This window comes from Haemaphysalis longicornis, unplaced genomic scaffold (assembly GCF_048455015.1).
Source record: "Haemaphysalis longicornis isolate Haplotype H1 unplaced genomic scaffold, Haemaphysalis longicornis Haplotype H1 scaffold_1, whole genome shotgun sequence".
NCBI lineage: Eukaryota > Metazoa > Arthropoda > Arachnida > Ixodida > Ixodidae > Haemaphysalis > Haemaphysalis longicornis.
The window spans coordinates 425,463,332-425,469,331 of NW_027526203.1; the positions used below are offsets into that span (position 1 = coordinate 425,463,332).

Here is a 6,000-nt window from a genome sequence, read left to right on the forward strand (position 1 = left end):
CTTCTGCCGGGCACATATGAGCAGACACGGGATGAAGAGCGAAACGTCCTGAACTTTTGCCTGTTCATGTATGTTGCGTTGCTGACATGCTGTCGGTTGCTATTGAAAATAATGCTTCTGAAACTAGAATGAAACATTTTGACTATACAATTTTGTTCACACACTCTACCGTACACTTGCCGCGGCAGGCATAAAAGCGGATGAAAAATGATGGATGTCGGCTTGTCCTCTCACCGGCACCGGCAGCAGCCAATGGGAAACTGAAATCCATGAGCCGAGAGACATGTGCAGTCCGCGAGCTCTCTCCGTGTTAAGTACGGAGGCCGCTGCACCGCGCATATGCATCCCTTCCTGGCGTGTGATCGATCACTGTCTGACAGCGAAACAGGGTCAACAAGGGGGACACGTGTGTGAGGCTGCGCACTTGATGCCCGTCGTGCGTGCGTAACCCACATCTGTTCTCGGCGCTCATCCATTCGTGCCTGCTTACCTCTGGCGCCATGGTTTACTCCGACAGGTTGCTTTACAGGTACACTTTTTTCTCTTGCTGAATGCTCCCTCGATTCATTGTGCCTCCGGCTGACGTTGTTATTCCTCTCTTTAACGCTGCTAGCTTTCCTAGTGCACGCGTTCGAAGCGGAATTTTTGGTTTTGTTCGCGGATGTTCAACTGCGAAGATGTACAACGCCGCGAAGTATTTCCATTTGTATCAAATGTATTGATCGCCACATGTTTTTGCTGATGGAGCTCCCTGCTGGCAAGTCGAGCAATTTTCGTTTAATTCTCACCGCACTACGAAAAAGATGGGGAAAAGAAAAAAAAAAAAGGGGGGGGGGGGGTAGGGAGGATAGACTATATTTTTGACGCTTGTCGTGTTTTAACAGCTGAGCTGTTGTTACTGGCCGCAAGTTCGCCGTTGCAGGAAAAAATACCAAAAAAGTGGCAAGCGCTCGTGAGCGCGTGCCTCGCGACGACCGCCGAGCGTTCTCGGCACGCGCAATGGCTTTAGCAAAAAAAAAAAAAAAAAAAACTGGCGAAAACCCCGAGGAGCGAAAAAACGGCGAGTGCTCGAGAGCGCGTCTCTCGCGGCGACCGCCGAGCGTCCTCGGCACGTGCAGTGCCCGCAGCAAAATAAAAGAAAAAATACTCCTGCGCCGTCCTCAAGCGCTATCGGGCATGTAAACAAATACTCCAGCGCTAATCCTAAAGCTGAAAAGATACCCTGCTTGGGAGAGGTCACCGCGGCCACCGCTATCTCTAGAAGCCATTATGGATAATTGGAGACATGGCTACGAGTGTCCCAATCCTTCCCGAGACGACTTGCAGATCCCGCCACCGCTGCCTCGAGTCGATGACGAAGAGCTTGTGGAAGTCTACAATGCTGGGGATGACTTTGCAGCTACCACTCTTCGCGAAGAAGACGACGACCTCTTCGATGCATATAACGACGATTACTAGTACCGCAACTATGCAAATAAACAATGATACTGAAACCTAACTACGCGTCCGGCAATGCTCACCCATAACAGCTTCGCCATTCAAGGCTTGCGCGTGAGTGCAAGCTTCCCTGATTTTTTTTTTTCATTACACAGGTGTATAAGTGAAAAGCAGCACATGGTTTCTGAGGCAAAACAAAAATATTTTGCCACGTCGCTTTACTTTCGAGGTAGAAAAAGAAAGAGGAAAACTCTGTCTGCGGCTGTATACTAACAAGCAACGTTTGACGCGGTCAGTCATCTCGGTTTTCCTTCTTTTTCGCCTGTAGCGGCAGCGCACACATGGACATGCACCGAGTCCTGCAACGTATCTACTACACCTGGTTATCTAAATGCGGTAAACACGGCGCGCTGGAAACCAGCTGCCGATGCACTGGACTGCCGCACTAAAAAAAAAATCAGGAAAAGGAATGGTCGTTCTGCTTTCACCTTTCCGATGTGGCTGACGGAGTAAAGAAAAATGACCGAAGCAGATCCTAGTACTGCGAAGCGTGGGTTGGAATACAACGCTCTACAACTAGACGAAGCGAAAAACATCATGCCTGGAAGTTTCTCGTTTTTCGACACCTAGCATGCACGAATTTACAGTGAAAATTTCAAAAAAGGCGATGCAAAGCGTATTCCGAACTGAAACTAACATTGCGGCTTTAAGCCCCGCAGCTGCACGCGGGCTATCATGCTCACCTTAGTGGAGGGCCACATACCGGTTTAGGACACCTGTGGACCTATGTAAAAGCCAGATTCTTTTTTTTTTTTGCACCTTTTCCGCTATTACAAAAACAGTCGGTGCGAACGGTAGTCGAACCTGATCGTACTCAGTAATGGAGCGCAGTGTGAACGTCCAGTGGACTTAAATAAACAAAAAGCTCCCTTTTGTTTTCATTGTGACTAACATGCATTTACCATCTCACTTAGGTTTAAATTAGAGTGCACTTTTTCAAATCATTTTAGCGCGTTTTGCCCGTCGACAGAGCGCACTTCTTCCGTGGAGAGAAAGAAGCCTTGCCGACACGCTGCAGACATTAATTGCTGTGGTACCGATCCCTTCACGGTCGATAAAAATGAAAGTCAGATAAGGGCTGGGCAGAAACGCAATTAGGCCTAACGATAATGACCTCCGAAACATTAGGAGTCAATGAAGCGCCTCATTTCTTTTTTCTTCCATGCATGAGCCTCACGCAAGATACGGAGATGCATATGGCGATAAAAGCAGCAAAGGCGACCGTTATTTCGTTTGCACGACTCTTACGACACGGCGGCCTTCGAACAACGAAGTCTGGTTCATATTTCATCAGCTGTCAGTGTTTTTTTTTTTTTAATCTAATAGGCTTTCAGCTCCGGTCTTGTGAGTGCCAGTTGGCTCGGTATAGCGGCTTTCGCTTGGTCGTCGACTGCTACGAATTCCGTCGCGCGATAACGTCAACGATAATTTGTGCTCGAATCATTTAAACGCAGGAACTGCTGTGCAGAGAGTATTCTCCTCTCTGATAAAGGGGCACGAGGAATAGAAACATCAGGGTTAATTCCTCCTTCCAAAGAAGTGGAAAGAAACAATAAAAAAAGTAGGCGAAAGGAGTATTTCCAAGCGCAAACACCACACCTCGCACACCTCCTGAATCCGCTCGTTGTATATTGCCGCGAACCATGCATTGGGTTTGTTTGTTTATGTTTCGTTTTTACTGCCCGGCCACGCCGGCTGTGCTATCTCTGTCCCAAGTGAAGCGCGTGTTCCATTCTTTATTTTTATGTCGCGCGGGTTATCTCATTCTGACTGGGAGAGCGTTTCGCCGTAACGTCAGGAACTAGCTTTTGAATTGAGTCCAGTTGGTCAAAGAGCTCTCATGGTTCTCGAACCTAGTTCGAGCTGAGTCGTCGAAGTAAAAGAAAACTTTGCCTGCTGTTTCGCCGCCTGTGTATTCTTTGAGTTGTTAGGGGAGCACAAGTTCGCTCCAATAAACTTGTTTTTCCTTCAAGACTACTGCGTCATCTTTGGCTACGTGACAATATGTTGGTGAGGAGCGGATGGCACATTTTGCCCTCTCGAAATCCCGGTTCAACTGCCACGTTCAACTGAATCAGGCATCGTAGTCCTCCTCACTAGGAGGAACGGGATGGCTTGTCGCTGCCTCTTACGATTCCCCCCATCCCATTCATCGTCGCGCGTCCCGTTAGTCAAGGTTCAGTCATCCACCAGTGAGGAGGAGGAGGAGGAGGAGGAGGAAGAAGAAGAAGAAGAAGAAGAAGAAGAAGAAGAAGAAGAAGAAGAAGAAGAAGAAGAAAAAGAAGCAGCTGGTGTAGGCGAACATTTAGTCGCCTTTGAGGCGCACACTGGCCACCAACTCTCTGATGAAAAAAGGAAAGGTTGACTGACCTTAGCATGTTTCTGAGCAATAAAGCGCTACAGTGCTGGAAGGACCACACGGGGGTTGCCAAAGAAGCGGTGAAGATTACTTTTTTTTGCGTTGCACCCGATTACAACTGTACCGCGCGTAGTTGTCCCAAACCCACAACCTAAGTGGGACGCAAGTGCACATGAAGGCGCAGACGGCGAACATTTTGTAAGTAGCGCAGTAATACCTCTAACATTAAAAAAAAAGAAAATAAAGGAAAGTAACTCCAAATGGTGTGTGCGACAGCAACAGCGACGAAAAACGTCCACCGATCGCCGTTCCTTTCGAATGAGTTGGCTTCGATATCGCAGTGAGGGCCATCCGATGACTGGCGATGGACGTACAATTCATGAAGCATATTTTGCTGTTTTTATGTTCTTCTATAGGAATCTGCCGTATTTCTTAAATCATGAACTGCAGAGAGCGTTCGTTTTTCTCGAGTGAAATCGCTCTTCGCATCAAACGCTTGCGCTGATGCCCATAAGTGCCCTCCCGCAAAAGGTAGAATAAAAAATGACACCTGCCGACATAGAGGTAATATACTACAGTATACATAGCGTCCACATAGTACATCTATAGTAGTCAATTCTTAACTACTAGAAATTACACAATACTTGAGAACTTAGTAGGTATACAGAATTTTCGTATTGCTCTTAAAGCAGCGGTATTTCTTGTGAAGTGCGCTATGGAGACAGACAAGCAGAAACGATACCAGCAACGATGATTGAGCCGCGTTGTGCTTTCCAGTAGTACTTGCGGCTTTGGCTCTTCGCAATCGCATGATTATTGTATTATTACTCTTTGGGAAAGAGCGTCTCAGAACTTTCGCCGGCATTGCGACAACATCGAGCTTTGCAGGCACAGTTGTCGATGCCGGAAATGCGTCTGCGTGCCTCAGGACAGCGCGTCGCCGCTCGTAAATCACGCGCGAACGCACTCCGCGAAATTCAGCTTTTATTCAGCCTTTAGTCCCTCATACCAGCGGATATAGCAGATGTGGCCGACCAGACGCGCAAACTCTTCACTTAACCGCTCTCACTACAATTCTATGACAGCACTCTAAGGCAATCCCGTGGCTCAGCTTAACCCCAGCGCACTCATATGGCCAATCCTATCTACAAAAAAAAAAAATCAAACTCAGCAAATGGCAGCAACATGAATACTACTCGACTCGAAAATATGCTATGCGCTGCGGCATCGCGCATTTCATAACCTGATGCTTGCAATGCGTTATGTCACACCGCGGAGAGAAATTGCGAGCACATCGTATGCTCGACATTGTCATTCGACGAACTTTCATCGTTGGGCTCCATGAATAGTTAAATCGAGGTCCTTGCGGCAAAGGTGAAGCAGAGTGTAGCTACGACACGTATGTACCTGTTAGCAGGTTTCGCATGACACCTCCAACGTATTGGTAAAAAGCCGACTATACGACTTCTAGCTTGTTTCAGTAAAGTTTGTTACAGGTGGTATGCCCCCATTTCTTTCTTACTTTCACCACAACCACTGTCGCCTAGGGCGTACATACATGAGAAATAAAGAGCAGAGTAGATAGATCACGCACTTCGTCTGTATTACTCCTTTGACGGCTCGACATTCCGCAAAATAGCATTGGACACCCGACTACGTGCCGTGGCCGTTAAAACATCCAGAGCCTACCCACACCTTGACGGCAGTCAGCGGGCGTTTCGGGGCCGAAGAGGAAACTGCGTGCCCGTCCATCGGCTCGGTTCCATAGTTCGACTTGCTATGAAACCACCGGAAAATGGGAATGTCTATGTCCCGCATGGTGCGGACGCACACGCCTACATCACCTGCCACTTCAGATGACAGAACTATTGCGCCTCCCGACGTAAGTGACGGAAGCACAATGCACCGGATAAAAACGAAAATATAGGCAGACAGGGACCCTGATTCCAAGTAAGGCGGTCAGCAAAGATGCGCCAAGAAGGGATATGGTTGACCAAGCGCAGAGGTATCTTACCTATAGTGCTGCGTGTGACGCTCATTCACAGCTGCACCCAACGCATTGGGCGAGCTCGACGTATCGTTCTAGTGGCAAGAAGCGAAGTGTACAATATGTACCACCATCGTTCTTGTATCAGCCCGAATTG

General features: G+C 48.0%; 1 protein-coding gene across 2 annotated transcripts in view; it reads left to right on the forward strand.

Moving 5' to 3' along the window:
• The window catches only part of LOC144155684 (homeobox protein caupolican-like), a 181,379-nt gene that overhangs the window by 46,162 nt on the left and 129,217 nt on the right, over positions 1-6,000 (forward strand). Inside the window, exon 1 of one of the 2 annotated variants that reach the window (XM_077687281.1) lies at positions 423-529. The exons of the other annotated variant lie outside the window; for it this stretch is intronic. The gene's annotated coding sequence lies outside the window, so the exon portion shown is untranslated. Of the gene's footprint in view, positions 1-422; positions 530-6,000 lie in introns of those variants that run through there. 2 annotated transcript variants of the gene reach the window in all.